At 48.1% G+C, this 15,150-nt stretch overlaps 1 pseudogene; it reads right to left on the bottom strand.

Moving 5' to 3' along the window:
* Positions 1–13,700: 13,700 nt before the first annotated feature.
* Positions 13,701–14,455, bottom strand: LOC118574488 (annotated as a pseudogene).
* Between the last annotated feature and the right edge of the window lie 695 nt (positions 14,456–15,150).

Below are 15,150 nucleotides of genomic sequence, written 5' to 3'. Positions count from 1 at the left end.
GATTGTAGGCAGAACCATGTGGCTGGAGAGAAGAGAAGAGGCAGAGTTTCTCAGAGCCAGGGTAAGGAACAAGAAAGGAGAGATGGAGGATGAAGGAACAGAGGATGAAGATGAGTTCAAAAGCATAGGAGGTTACTAAAACTATGGGGACAGTTATAAAAGGGACAGAGAGGAGCTGAGTGTCAGGATGGAACTGAAGCTATGTAGAAAGAAGTTTGCTATAGAGAAGTAAATTAAACAGAAGTAAGAGCATGGTGTACATAGATTCTTTTCCCTCAGATAACCCCACACCAAACATAGTGTTTTCCCCAGGACTCTGGGAGGAATCTTCTCAGGGTAGGCCTCTTGGAAAATTCCATTATGGGTGATGGGATGCAGTGGGTCTCAGTGGAAAAATAAATTCAGGCTATGATGGAGCTCTCCAAAGCACCTCTAGGGACTGGGTGTTGAACCCAGTGATAGGAATTCACAACATGCCCACACAGTTGGGCATGCCCAGCGGACCTAGACACTTCTGCGTAGTTATTTCCGGTTCAAAATAGCCATTTCTGGGTCAAAACATCTCATGTGACTAGGACTCCGTGGCTTTGCATGGTTGCATAAAGCGCTCGCACGCAGCCATGTAATCTACGCACATGCCGTGGAGTAGCCACATGAGTTCCTGTACGCATGCGCATCCCACCCTTTATAAAGCCGGCGCCATCTTGCAGGAGCTCACCCCTTTCTCTTGACCACGTGTGTTTCCCACAGGACTGTTCACGTCTGTCTCTTTTCTCCTATCTTAATAAAAACTCTTCTGTGGATTTGTGGTGATTCAGGATGTTTCCTCACAGGGTAAGAGCGCCAAATAACTAACACCCAGGGCTCCTCACAAGGTGGGCAAGCATTGTACTAACTGAGCTACATGCCCAGCCTTCTTGCTCCTTCCTACATCTCCAGAAGTTGAACTGTTCCCTAAGATAATGTCATGTTAAGTCATCTGAGACTGAGGAGATGTTACAAGCCATCTTCCCAGCCTCCCACATCCCACAACATCCCCGCATTTCATATCTCCACAGCCCAGACCCACTCACCCTGCCACCCCCCCAAACAACCGCAGCCCCCACCGCTTTCTCCACCCCACTCACTACCTCACCTGATTCCAACACCAAGTCCCCTGCCTACCCCTCCACCTACTTCCCCATTCACCTACCCCCATCCCCACACCCACACCCCACTTTCACCATGAACTCTACCTGGCCTCCAGGTGGAGCTAGGGTGGCTGATTCCAATCAAGGCCTCTCTGCCTTGAACCCCCACGGCAGTCAGCAGGACGTCCTGTGGCACTGCATGCCGCTGTGCGCCAGTGGTCTGCAGGAGGATTTTAACCTGCGTCTCTGACATAGTCCAGGGTGAGCTGATGCCACTGCAAGCAGCACAGCCTCACCTGCGCAGGTGGCTGGTGCGTGCAGGGGCAGTAACGGGCTCATTGAGTTCAGGAGCTGGTGTTTGCTTGCTCACTTGTGCTCCTCCAGGGACCACGGCTAACACACAGGCCCAGAAGCAATTGTGCTGAGTAGGAACAGGAATAGAAATGGGCTCAGTTCGTGCACTCCATGCAGCCCCTGTAACCGTGAGATAGACCTGAACTATGTGTGGCAGCCACAAGAGGCTCCAAGAGAGAGAGTGGGGCTCAGCGGGCTGCTGCCAGGCCTGTGGTGGAAGAGAGGTCACTCCGTCCCCCTTCCCTACTACCTCCTCAGTTTCCGGCCACTCTTCCTTTTCTTCAAAGCAGAACTTGCCTTTAAATTCTTCTGTCTCTGTCTTGAAATGAGAATCTCCCTTCCCGTCTCTCTCCTTAAATCTCTAGTCTCCTCCTTCCTTCCTTCCTTCCTTCCTTCCTTCCTTCCTTCCTTCCTTCCTTCCTTCCTTCCTTCCTTCCTTCCTTCTCCACACCTGTCTCCACCCTCTTCCCCAATTATCCCTTTAATCTCTAACCCCTTTAAATTCCACCTTGCCACCTCACCTCTCCTCAGCCTTGTCCCCACCACCACCACCTGTTTGCTTGTGTTCAGCCGAGAGCTTACTGCGGTTTTCCTAAGCTCTGATGACAGTCCAAAATTCAGCCGAACTTTCTGCCCCTCAGCCTCCCCTCAGCCTCCCTGCCCCTCAGCCTCCCTGCCCCTCAGCCTCCCCTCAGCCTCCCTGCCCCTCAGCCTCCCTGCCCCTCAGCCTCCCCTCAGTCTCCCTGCCCCTCAGCCTCCCTGCCCCTCAGCCTCCCTGTCCCTCAGCCTCCCCTCAGCCTCCCTGCCCCTCAGCCTCCCCTCAGCCTCCCTGCCCCTCAGCCTCCCCTCAGTCTCCCTGCCCCTCAGCCTCCCCTCAGCCTCCCTGCCCCTCAGCCTCCCTGCCCCTCAGCCTCCCTGCCCCTCAGCCTCCCCTCAGTCTCCCTGCCCCTCAGCCTCCCCTCAGCCTCCCTGCCCCTCAGCCTCCCCTCAGTCTCCCTGCCCCTCAGCCTCCCCTCACCTCCCTGCCCCTCAGCCTCCCCTCAGCCTCCCTGCCCCTCAGTCTCCCTGCCCCTCAGCCTCCCTCAGCCTCCCTGCCCCTCAGTCTCCCTGTCCCTCAGCCTCCCCTCAGCCTCCCTGCCCCTCAGCCTCCCCTCAGTCTCCCTGCCCCTCAGCCTCCCCTCAGCCTCCCTGCCCCTCAGCCTCCCCTCAGTCTCCCTGCCCCTCAGCCTCCCCTCAGCCTCCCTGCCCCTCAGCCTCCCCTCAGCCTCCCTGCCCCTCAGTCTCCCTGCCCCTCAGCCTCCCCTCAGCCTCCCTGCCCCTCAGTCTCCCTGCCCCTCAGCCTCCCCTCAGCCTCCCTGCCCCTCAGCCTCCCTGCACTGGTTCAGTGGCTGCTGCTATCACCACCATTATTATTACTGATAAAAGGTAACCCACAGCAGCCTCTGCAGCCAATAATGAGATGCTTATCTGAGTGTGGGATGCTAGGGAAAACCTTCCCACCAGTGAAATTGGAACCACTTCCTGACCTCCCTCTGCCCAAGAGATCATCTGCCCTGATCCCTAATGCCCAGCAGGAGGAGCCAGGTTTCCAAGGTGCACGGCACAGGCATCTTGCCTCAGAGACCTGCACATTTTGAAGGAACATGCAGTCAGCCAGGGATCAGCCACATCAATTTAACAAGTCAGAGAGTGGTCACAGGGTGGAAGGAACCACAGCACACTGTTCCAAACCCGCAGGCAGGCTTAGTGTGGCTTCTGGGGACGCCTGCCTTGCATGGGGGAGCCACGGGTCTAAAGCTAACTGTAGGTATAAGGGTCTTATTAAATCAGAAGCACAGAGCCAAATGCAGAGTTAAAAGCCCAAGAGGTCAGAGCAGTAGCTGAGAGCTGAGACTTAAAACCGCCTTTCTTACCCTTTGCTGCTGCTGTACCTACAGCTAACACCGTCAAAAACAAGTAAATGAACAAACAGGGGTTATGGTGGTTCATGCTTGTAATCCCAGCACTGTTAGCTGAGGCAGGAGTTTCAGGCCAGCTAGAGTGAGAGCCTATCCCAAAAATCCAGGAGAGAGTCATGGGAGAAGGAAAGAAGGAAAGAAAGAAAATCATTGATGAATTCTAGGCAGGGGCTCTACCACTGAGCCACACCCCAGCCCCTCACTGGGGATTCTAGGCAGGGGCTCTACCACTGAGCCACACCCCAGCCCCTCACTGGGGGATTCTAGGCAGGGGATCTACCACTGAGCCACACCCTAGCCCCTCACTGGGGGATTCTAGGCAGGAGCTCTACCACTGAGCCACACCTCAGCCCCTCACTGGGGGATTCTAGGCAGGGGCTCTACCACTGAGCCACACCCCAGCCCCTCACTGGGGGATTCTAGGCAGGAGCTCTACCACTGAGCCACACCCCCAGCCCCTCACTGGGGGATTCTAGGCAGGGGCTCTACCACTGAGTCACACCCCCAGCCCCTCACTGGGGGGTTCTAGGTAGGGGCTGTACCACTGAGCCACACCCCAGCCCTCACTGGGGGATTCTAGGGTAGGGGCTGTACCACTGAGTCACACCCCAGCCCTCACTGGGAAATTCTAGGTAGGGGGTCTACTTCTGCAGCAATTCCACAGCCCTCTTCTTACCTTTTATTTTGAGACAGGGTCTTGTTGTATTGCCCAGACTGGCATTAAAGTTGCAATTCTTCTTCCTCAGCCCCCCAAGTGGTTAGCATGACAAACCTATACCACAGGGCTCAATATTTAATTTTTATACTTTGAAAAGGAATGAGGTGGGGCAGGTGGGAGGGATGATGTGTTTACCACTCTATACCTATTTGACAAATATTTTATTTTCTCCCATTTGAAAATATTTCCTTATCAACAAATTTCATGAGTTTTATTGGGGCTGAGGGTGTAATTCAGTTGGCAGAGTTCTTGTGTAGCATGCACAAAACCCTAGGTTCCATCCTGCATAATCCTGGCACAGTGGTACATTTCTGTAGTACCAGCCCTTAGGAAACAGTATGAGGACCAGGATTCAAGATCATCCAGATCATCCAAAAAAAATATTTCTCTCTCTCTCTCTCTCTCTCTCTCTCTCTCTCTCTCTCTCTCTCTCTCTCTCCCAAAATACTTGGGATCAGTCCTCTGTGACTTTGGACAAAGACTCTACTTTCCCTTAGCCTCAGTTTCCCCTCTTTGTTGTAAAGATGGCAATCACAGTATTCTTCTCTGATGGATGGGAAAATACAACAGTTAACCTGGGGAGATAGTGGAAAACCCCATCTAAGATTGCCTCCAGCAACCCAGTGACAGTAGCCACATTATCACCAGCCACCAAATGTGACCCATTTCCACTGTCACCACTAGTCCTATATTCTCCTTATGCACATGCGCTGTACCCTTTTATAAAGCCAGTGTCCCCTCCACTGTCACTTAGAAGCAGCCCCTGTGTACCCCTCTTCCCCAGTAAATCTCTCTAATGAGGCCTGTTGCATGTTGTGACTTTGTGGTGTTCGATCCCAATCTGCCAAAGCTCCCTTCCTCCTGCTGCAAAACCCCTAACACTGGTGTCACATGACTTGGTAGGGTATCCTGATGCATATGTGCTCCCTCCGTTGGGTATCTAAGCCACACTGGGACCCTATCCTTTTCCTCCTGTCCACTTCTATTCAGGACAACTCTTACATACAGAGAGCTGAGGTTCAAGAAACCCTCACTTATAATAGTCCCACCAAATAGGGTAGGAAATTGTTCCATAGCTGTCAAGAGCCAGTTAGAATTCCCATCAATCCTATAGTCACCCCTCCTTCTTCAATCCATGACATTTTCATCTGCTTCCTCCATGGCCAGACAGCTATGGTGGCTGCACATACTGGTCTTGCCAATACCATGTGCCAATATGCATCCTCAATCCAATTTCCTCCTCTATTGACAAAATGGGGCCCTTGGCCTCTATATCATGGACCCAGGTGGGAAACAGATGTTACCAGTAAGCTCTGCCATTTCTTCAACCCCCAGCACCTGGTGAGCAGGATTAAATCCATAGAAAATATGTCCCAATTTCTCAACCCCTGAACACAGGGGAAGTAGAGGAGGTAATTCAACACTCCTCCAAGGTCATAACTCCTCTAACATCCCCTCTCCTAAATAATACAAACCTGTCACTCCGTCTCCTGCTTCAGACTCTGACCTCAGCCTACAGCTCCTTAATATCACCCAACCTGACCACTTTGGGGATTGCTGGCTGTGTGTTCCTCTGGGACTAGCTCCCAACTGTCACTCATAGCCTTTCCTTCGTCAACTAACCTCACCATTCACCAACTGCCCCAAGTCCAGTGTTGCCATGACACCCTACATTTTTATTACCACCCTCCTTAGGATGGCAAACTGCTTGAGGTATCCAGGACACATTTTGTAGAGGCATTAAATTTCTTGGACTGCAACAAAACCTTAACTCTACCATCCAGAACACCTTGATTCTTTGTCCTACTGAAGTCTGCCATTGTCTACCTGGTCAGGAGTTTACGCACTAGTATTTATTTGTCTTCCCCAAGTTGGGGGTGACACATGGAGAAGAGCCTACTGGTTCCAATTGTGGACTCAATAGCTGTCCCACATAGTAGAAGGGTGGTTCAAATTCTGCCCCTTCTGGCTGTTACGGGAATAACTGCAGGGACTAACCACTTCCCTGAGTTTCCTTCCCAGATCATCCAGGACCTCCAACAGGTGGCCCAAACCATGCTCACTCTTCAAGAGCAAATGGACTCCTTGGCAGCAGTGGACCTCCCAAAACCAGTGGGGACTAGATCTTCTTACAACTGAAGAAGGTGGCCTTTGCCTGCTCCTCCAGAAGGAGCGCTGCCTCTGTGCCAACCAATCAGGTGTAGTAAAGCACAACATCCAAAACCTTCAAGTACACCTCCAAAAACGTAAGGAACAACTCAATGCCTGGGCTCTTGAGAACCCCATATGGAAGTGGATACTCCCCTTCCTGACCCCTCTCTTTCTCATTTTCCTGCTTTTACTAATGGCACCCTGTTTTATCAATTCCTTCTCTATGTTTTTCCAACAAATTCAGGAAGTTTCTGATCAAACAATCAATTATTGTTACAGGACTACCAACCCCTCGTCACAGAGCCAGAGACTCATACCCACCCAACATGCCCTGCTGGTAAGGATCAAGAGTGCCCTGAAGATGTTGATGCCCCAGACAACAGGAAGCAGTCTAAAGAGCACAGCGTCGCTATCCCTGCCTTACCAGTCATGCCTAAATATTTCCTTACCTTCTGTAATAAATAAAAGGGAGGAGTGTTAGAAAACCCTCCCCTCCCCCAAGCCAGCCTTCAGTAACCCAATGACAATGGCCACATCATCATCAGCTGTCGAATGTGACCCATTTCTCCCTAGATGCATGCGCTATACCCCTTTACAAAGCCAGGGCATTCTCAACCTGCCTCTTTCCCCTCCACCCTCACTTAAAAGCAGCTCCTGTATACCCAGTCCTGTTGCACGGTGTGACCCTGTGGCGTTCCTTGGTCCCAATCCACCAAGGTGTTCTTCCTTCTGCTGTGAAATCCTAACAGAAGGCCCTGAACACTGTCACAGTAGACTCTTCCTGCACAGTCACAGATAGTATAAGTATTTTATGCCCTTTAATACACAAATTCAAACAGAGTTACCAGTATGACCCAGCTACACACGCTGAGGACGCTGACTGGCGTGCCACAGAGACACCTCAACCATTCTATCTATCATTCAATGTGCCTGTCCACAGATGGCTGGACCAAGAAAATGTGGAGCCTGTCTTAAGCAGAAGACGCAGAGAGTGGCAGGAGAGCAGCCGGTTTCATAGACAGGCACTGAGGCCTGTTCAGTTGGAAGAAGAGTTCTTTATTGTTTTCTACATTTCTCTGGTGTAGCAGACAGGGAATTCCTGGCTCCCACCACAGGACACTGAGCCCGAATGAAGGAGTGCACCATGGAGTCTCCTAGACAACCAAAGAAAGGCCTAAATTCTGTGACATGTTCCCCAAGGCTGGGTGTTAGTGTGATCTACGAGCTAGCTACAGGGTACATGCCTCAAGGGCATTGGGAGATGGTGACTCAGCCAGGGACTACAGAGATAGGGAGAAAGCTTATTTGTCCTCTGCTGGCATGCTTGCTGTCTGACAGAGACCCTGGGCTTGAGTGGGAGTGAGGGTTGGGGTGAGGAAATGGGGGTATGGCGGAGAGGTGGATGGGGTGGGGTTGGCTGTGTCTCCTTTGTCTAGGGTTTGGGTTCTCTTTAGCTGAGACTTGTGTGTAGAACTGAAGAGATGGTTCAGTGGTCAAGAGCATGTAGTACTCTCCCAGAGAACCTAAGTTTGGTTTCCAGCACCCGTGTCAGAGTGGTCACAACCATTTGTAACTCCAGATGCAGGGGATCAAATGCTCTCTTCTGGTTCCATGGGCTCCTGCAGGTATGTGCACACACATACATACTTAAAAACCTTAAAAATTTGTATGTGCTTGTACACATTTGTGTGTGTACATGTGTGCATACAAATGTGAAGGTCAGAGGTCAACATCTGACACCTTCCTCAATCTCTCTCTGGGTACTGTTCTAACGGCAGTGGGACTTGGAAGAATGTGGCTGATAGACGAGGCAGACTAAAGTCTCATGCAATAGCCAACTTCATTGAGAGCATCAGACAATTTACACTCTGAGGGTTAAGTGGAGTCACATGAGTAAAGTGTCCAATCATAAAGGCAACCCACACATAGCAGACTAACTGCATAAGGCAAAAACATGTTTTTCCATAGAGGCACCTAAACAAATAACAACAGTCAGTTGTAATGAAAAATCAGAAATAAACTCACTCCTATCCACTACGGCTGGGAGGGGCACAGAAACACATTCCAAGAACAATTCCACGTTTAGAAGAAAGGGAAGTCCTAAGACCCTTGCCTTGTTTTCTTGGAGTTTTCTCATAAGAATCCTCACATGACTCCATTTTTGGACCATGTTCTGACAACGGTCCACATCAACTTTTGAGGCAGAGTCTCTCACTGAACCTGGAGCTTGCCCAGTCAACTAGAATGACTAGCCACTGAACTCCAGGATCTACCTGTCTCTACCTGCCTGGCACTGGGATTGTAGAATGTATTGCTGCACCTAGCTTTTGATGTGGGTGCCAAGGGTCAAATGCGTTCTTATGACGTTTGACAAACACTTAACTGACTGAGTCATCTCCCCAGTTAAAAATATGTCACAGCACTTGCTGGACTGAGGCTTGGCTCGTTTGCTAGAGTGCTTGAGTAGCAGGCATGGAGCTCTGGCTTTCATGCCCAGCTCTGCATTAAACTGGGTATGGTGGCACATGCCTGCCATCCTAGCATTTGGCAAATAGAGGCAGAAGGATTAGGAATTCAAGGTCACCCTCAATAACAGAGCAAGTAGGAGGCCAGACTGGGTGCCATGAAACCCTTCCTCATAAAACAACAGAAAGGGAAGGCAAACTAAAATGAGAAGAGCTGTGGATGCTCTGAGGTGGTCCATTCTGGAGAGTGACTGCAGCAGCATCCTTGCATGCACATACACAGGTGCACAGGGACTAAGTACCTACAGAAACACAACTCCAAGTCCCCCAGGAACAGGTGACATCCCTGGCTTACCTCATCTCTTACACCAGCAGCAGGGACTGAAGTTGCCAGCCACTGGGCCTTGTGCATACAAAACACTGCCATACATACCCCTAGGAACCTCACACAACACAGAGATGTCATCATTGCCTTACCAAGCAAAGCCAAGAGCAAGCCACAGATACTCAGCGCCTGCCCCAGCTCACACCTGAGCCATTCTCTTTATATCTAAGAGACCCAAGGTCAGGACCTGGACACAAATGTGAAGCTTCAAGCTGGGGTGGCAGTAGCCCATGTGGATTCCAGAGCACAGCAGGGTGCTGGGTCCCAGAGAAACTGGCGCTGGGAATCTCCAATTCATTCTCCATGATCCTTGTATGTCCATCTGGCACCACAAGGTGGCAGTGAAGCACAGTGGCCGCACACAGGGGCAAAGCACCCGAGAATTCCCACAAATCCCCACCGCCTGGGGCTGGCCCGCAGCTCCTGCTTCTTTCTCTAGTCTCCAGGGAGAGGGGAACAATAGTTCCTGACCTGTGTGATGTGAGGAGAATGAATCCGATAACAAGGGTGAAGAGCCCAAACAGTGCTTATGTAAAACAAACACTGGATAAAAGGAAGTATTGAGGAGATGGTGATGATAATGATGGTGTCAATGATAGTGGTAATAATAGGCAGCAGCAGCTGTGATGGTTGTTGTTGTTGTTGTTGTTGGTGGTGGTGGTGGTGGTGGTGGTGGTGGTGATGATGATGACACTGATGAAGATGATGATAGTGATGTAATAATAATGGTGATGGCCGGGCGGTGGTGGCGCACACCTTTAATCCCAGCACTTGGGAGGCAGAGGCAGGTGGATCTCTGTGAGTTCAAGGCCAGCCTGGACTACAGAGTGAGTTCTAGGAAAAGCACAAAGCTACATAGAAAAACCCTATCTCAAACCCCCTCCCCCAAAAAAAGAAAGAAAGAAAGAAAAAAGAAAAGAAATTTAGGGGCAAAAAAGGCAAAACCCACAATTCACTGTGTTTTCCAATCAGGGGCAAGCATACATCCTGCCTGTGAACTTTCCACCCAGATATGATCAAGCATATTGGATGCAGGTATGTCAAACAAACCTGTCTAGTGAGTGAAAACATATGGCTTGTTATCTCCCATAAACAACAACCTCCAGCATTTCAGGAACTATCTGTTCTTGGGCAAGGGGCTTAAAGATCAGAGGCATTTTTGTTTCATGGATCTTATGCATAGTAATTAAAACTTAGACCATCACTTTGGTTCTCACAGATTCTCTCACTTTTTGATGAGGACTTAGGAGAACCTATGAAAAAAGCCAACTTGACAATCTAGGCAAGCTAGGAGACTGCCAGAAAAAGCAATTGGCGTGCCAATCCTTCCCCAGCCTCCTAAGTTGCACTTACTATTTCCAGTGACATTTCAACAAAATCAAAACATTTGTCAGGATTAGATATGGATATAATGAAAGATTTTTTTTAAAGGCCTATGCCTTCTATGGGCCTACCACCCCATATTGTTATGACTATCTTTCTGGTTGGAGCAGTAATGTACAATGTACATGTATATTAGCCATCACAAAATATATCTCTTGCAGTCTTTCTGCATGTTAGAGATGCAGCTATGGCTGCCTGGATGAAAATTGATACAGGGTCTGACTTTGAGTCTAGTTACATAAAAATTATACAAGGTCCCTCTGAGCCTTATGTTGATTTCATAGGGAGACTCAAAGATGCTATTGAAAAGCAAATAAAAAAGAGAAAAAATTCAAGAATTATTAAAACATTTGGCTTTTGAAAATGCCAGTGAAGATTGCCAAGGAGTTAATCAGACCTTGGAGAAAGAAAGGAAACAGTGCAGACTTTCTGAAGTTATGTAACAGAGCAAATTACCTCTTTAGAAATCTATGCTATCCAAAGACAGATGTCTGCGAAGTGTTTCTATTGTGCCAACCTGGCCACTTAAAGAAACTATGTAAATTGCCCTTACAGCAAACGAATGTGCAAAATTAGAGGGTATAAATTTAAAAAAATGGTAACATTTGTGCTAGCTTCAGATTGTAATCAATCTAGTCATTCATTACAAGCTGCTACTCAAGGAAGTGCAGCTATTTCTTTCCCTAAAGATACCACCATTTCACCTCTTCGATGCGCTTTTAAGTCACACACGGGGTATTAGGGACCTATACTGCTTGGAACAGTTGGACTGTTATTGGTTTGCAGCAGTTTATGCATAAAAGGAGTCAGAGTTCATGCAGGAATCACTGGTGAGGGTATACAGGAGAAAAGGCAGTCATGATCACAGTGCCCACTTAAAGCCAGAGGAGAGCAAGCTGACTACGCACATCCCAAGTCTTAAGGGTCCTCAAGGCCACGCCCCAGGGGCATGTACTTCAAGGTCATAGGCAGATGAAGGAGTATCCTGCTGCATCTCTAGAGGTCATAGACAGAACAGCTACCCACTACATCTCCCCTAAATGATGGCTAAATAAGAGAGTTCTAAAGTAATAACCTAAACAAAAATAGAATTACAATAGAAAGAACAACATCAAATGAGAGACACATACTAAAATCCAGAGAAGTCTAGAACATATGTAAATGGCACGTTACAGAGATTATTCCAAAAGCTGTCCTATCCTAAAGAATCTGAATCTAGTACTTAATATGTTCTAGCTAAGATATGAGAAGATAGTAACTGTAACTATCTAGTCTTTAACTCCATCAAAGACCTGAGAAGAAACATAACAATACCTGAGAAGACAGAAATTGTCCTGAAGAGTTTTTAGTCCAAAGCTGATCATTGAGTGATGTTCTTAGGTACAATGGCATCATTCTGGACTGAGTAGAGTTGTTGTTGTGGGGCCCCATCTTCCTTCTGGAGACTTCAGAGATGGATGTGTGGGGCTTACATCCATGTGGTTGGGTGCCAGATAAAGCAAGAAATCCAGAGTCTGCTTAAAAAGCTAGGAATTTATTAGGAGACAAAAACTCACTACAGCATGGGAGATTTATCCTAGGGTCCTAGAAAGCCAAGCTATGATCCACGCCATTCTGCCTGGTCCATCTCAGCATCCAAAGCCATGAGAGAGAACAAGCTGTCTATATGCATCCCAGGTTTTAAGGGTCCACGAGGCCACACCCCAGGGGCATATACTTCAAGGTCAAAGACAGATGGAGCAGTTACCTGCTGCATCTCTAGGGGCAATGCTTCAAGGTCATAGAACAGCTACCCACTACACCCACTGACTGGCTATTTAAAGCAGGAGAAAAAGATTGCACAGATATTATTGCTTTATGTAATACCTTCACAAAAAAAGAATGCACTTCAGCCGGGCAGTAGTGGCGCACACCTTTAATCCCAGCACTCGGGAGGCAGAGGCAGGTGGATCTCTGTGAGTTTGAGGCCAGCCTGGTCTACAGAGCGAGATCCAGGACAGGCACCAAAACTACACAGAGAAACCCTGTCTCGAAAAACAAAAACAAAACAAACAAACAAAAAAAAATGGACTTTGTGAGAGAGGATTTAGTAGTACAGATAAAACTAGTTTTAACCACCTTATTGAAAGAAAATGATAAAATACTATTGGATTTAAAAAAAAAAAAGAGGAAAAAACTTTTTTCAAAAGAATAAGAGAAAAAACTTTTACAGGATTGGTTGATTCTGTAGCAGATAACTATAGAAAGATGGCCCCTAAATGGCCTGTCAAGGGGGTAAATTCAACTCTGACAGGATTGAGAACTATGAGCTCTAACAAGATTAAACAAAGTGCTACAAAATTACAGTGTATAGGTCGAGAAGGCTCAATGGAAGTCTAACAGCCAGCCTTATGTCACTTATGTTCTCTTTAATCTTTAGGGAAAAGACTTTCCACAACAAACTCTTTTTCCCCCTGGAATTTTCCAATTTTTGTAATTAAAAAGAAATTTGGCAAATGGAGATCATTGATCAATTTACATGATGTTAATGCCACCATGTGGCTGAGGGGAGCTTTACAGCCAGATTTACCAACATCACCCCCCCACACACACACACACACACACTATTTCTAAAGATTGGTCTTTAATAGATTTGGGTTTAAAAGGTTGCTTTTGTACTAACCAATCTATCTGGCTTACTGTGTCAGCAGAAAAACCTACTGTTGAGTGGGGCAGAACCACTCTGGACATACTGTGTTTAAGAAATAAAAAAAGGGTAGGTGTCCATGAATGAAGCTGTGTGAAGAGAATTCTGAGAGCTTGTGGACAAAACTCCAACAATAGGAAAAGAATCTTGTGACCCTGTTCCTCCAGTACCTGGGTTGTTCTTGGAATGTGCTTTCATGCCCTCCCAGGTGCAGTAAACAGAAGTGGGCTTGCACCCATCATCAGATGATGTTTCCAAGCACAGGTTGTCCTCGTGACTCTATACAGCCTAAACTCATGTGACCTTTGCTCATATGACCTTGCTTAACCTTCAGAATACCCTCAAAAAATAAAATAAACCTTTGAATAAAGCTGATTATTTCAGGAGACTTCAGCCTGCTTCTTTTTTTTTTAATTTTATTTATTTACTTATTTTTTTACTGTGAATGACACTTTATTCAGTCATTTCCTTCACAACTGAAACTCTGGGAATTCAAAATTATTATCTTTGCCCGTGAGCTTCTGATACACACCAGAAAAAGTTTCAACCTTGCGCTCCACGTTGTTCTGCTGGGCTTTGTCTAAATGAACCTTTAGGAGCCGGCTGCCATCCAGTTTCACCCGGATCCTCTTCCCCACAATCTCACTTGGGAAGACCAAGTCCTCGGGGACGGCGTCATGCACTGCAGTGAGGGTGCGGCTTCTGGGGCGCTTCTGCTTATTTTCCATGCGGCTTTTCCGAGTTGGCTTGGGTAGAATCAATCCTCCTCTGAGCAATGAAGACCACATACTTCCCACTGAACTTTTTCTCCAACTCACGAACCAGCCGGACTTGGATTTTCTGGAAAGACTTCAGCTGATGAACTGGTACAAAAATTATGATAGGCCGGGCGGTGGTGGCGCACGCCTTTAATCCCAGCACTCGGGAGGCAGAGCCAGGTGGATCTCTGTGAGTTCGAGGCCAGGCTGGTCTACAAAGTGAGATCCAGGAAAGACGCAAAGCTACACAGGGAAACCCTGTCTCGGAAAAAAAAAAAAAAAAAAAGCTTTCCAGCCACCACCAACTTCAATTTCCTTGGCCCGAGGTGAAGTTCAGTTTCCGCAGCTGCACCTTGAGTTCGGAGTTCATCTCCAGCTGGAGCAGCGCCTGGGAGATAGATGCCAGACTTGAATTCGTCCCGCTTCTCGCCATTGGGCTTCACAGTCTTGGCGCTCGAGCTGAACATGGCTCGTCCTTACGGAGTGCCGGCTTAGAAAGAGCCAGCCTGCTTCATTTTTTAGGGCTTGCTCTCCCAGGTTCACGCTGCCAGCTAGAGCTGTAACACAGGTTGTATATATTCAACATACCAGGACACCAAGTAAGCATCCTTATTCCAAAAAAGAAGACTCAGAGCCATAACGAATGAACAACCTCACCAAAGCACAACCCAACTCGGCAGGAAAACACCTATCTTATAGCTCCAATGACTGTCATCTGAAGCTAGGAATTCAAGCTTCTGGAATCTGTTAGATCTCAAACCCAGGACAAATGGCTGAGCTGCCTATTTAACATATCAAAGTGGACCTGGCTGCCAGGGTCCCCCAGCATCCCTCAGTCCCTATTGCAGGTAGGGACTGGGGGATGCTAAGAGAACCTGCAGGCCAGGTCAGTTGTGACATGTTAAACAGGCACCGCAGCTGATTGTCCTAGGTTTGAAACTTAATATCCCAGGCTTTTTGATATTGAGCAATGAATGATTAAGGGGTGACGTAATCACCTATGACTACTTCCTGTTGACATTGGGGTGTCATTGTTGGGGACTCAAAAGGATGAAATGTTGGCCAAGTCCAGGAAGAGCAGGCTGTTTCACTTGCTGCCCTGGCTCTGCACAACCACTGTTTGTAATCTGTACTGAACTCCACACTGTAGAAAGGCAGACGA

This window comes from Onychomys torridus, chromosome 1, assembly GCF_903995425.1.
Source record: "Onychomys torridus chromosome 1, mOncTor1.1, whole genome shotgun sequence".
Taxonomy (NCBI): domain Eukaryota; kingdom Metazoa; phylum Chordata; class Mammalia; order Rodentia; family Cricetidae; genus Onychomys; species Onychomys torridus.
Note: the sequence above shows the minus strand (reverse complement) of the source record. Positions and strands in the feature narration are given on the sequence as shown.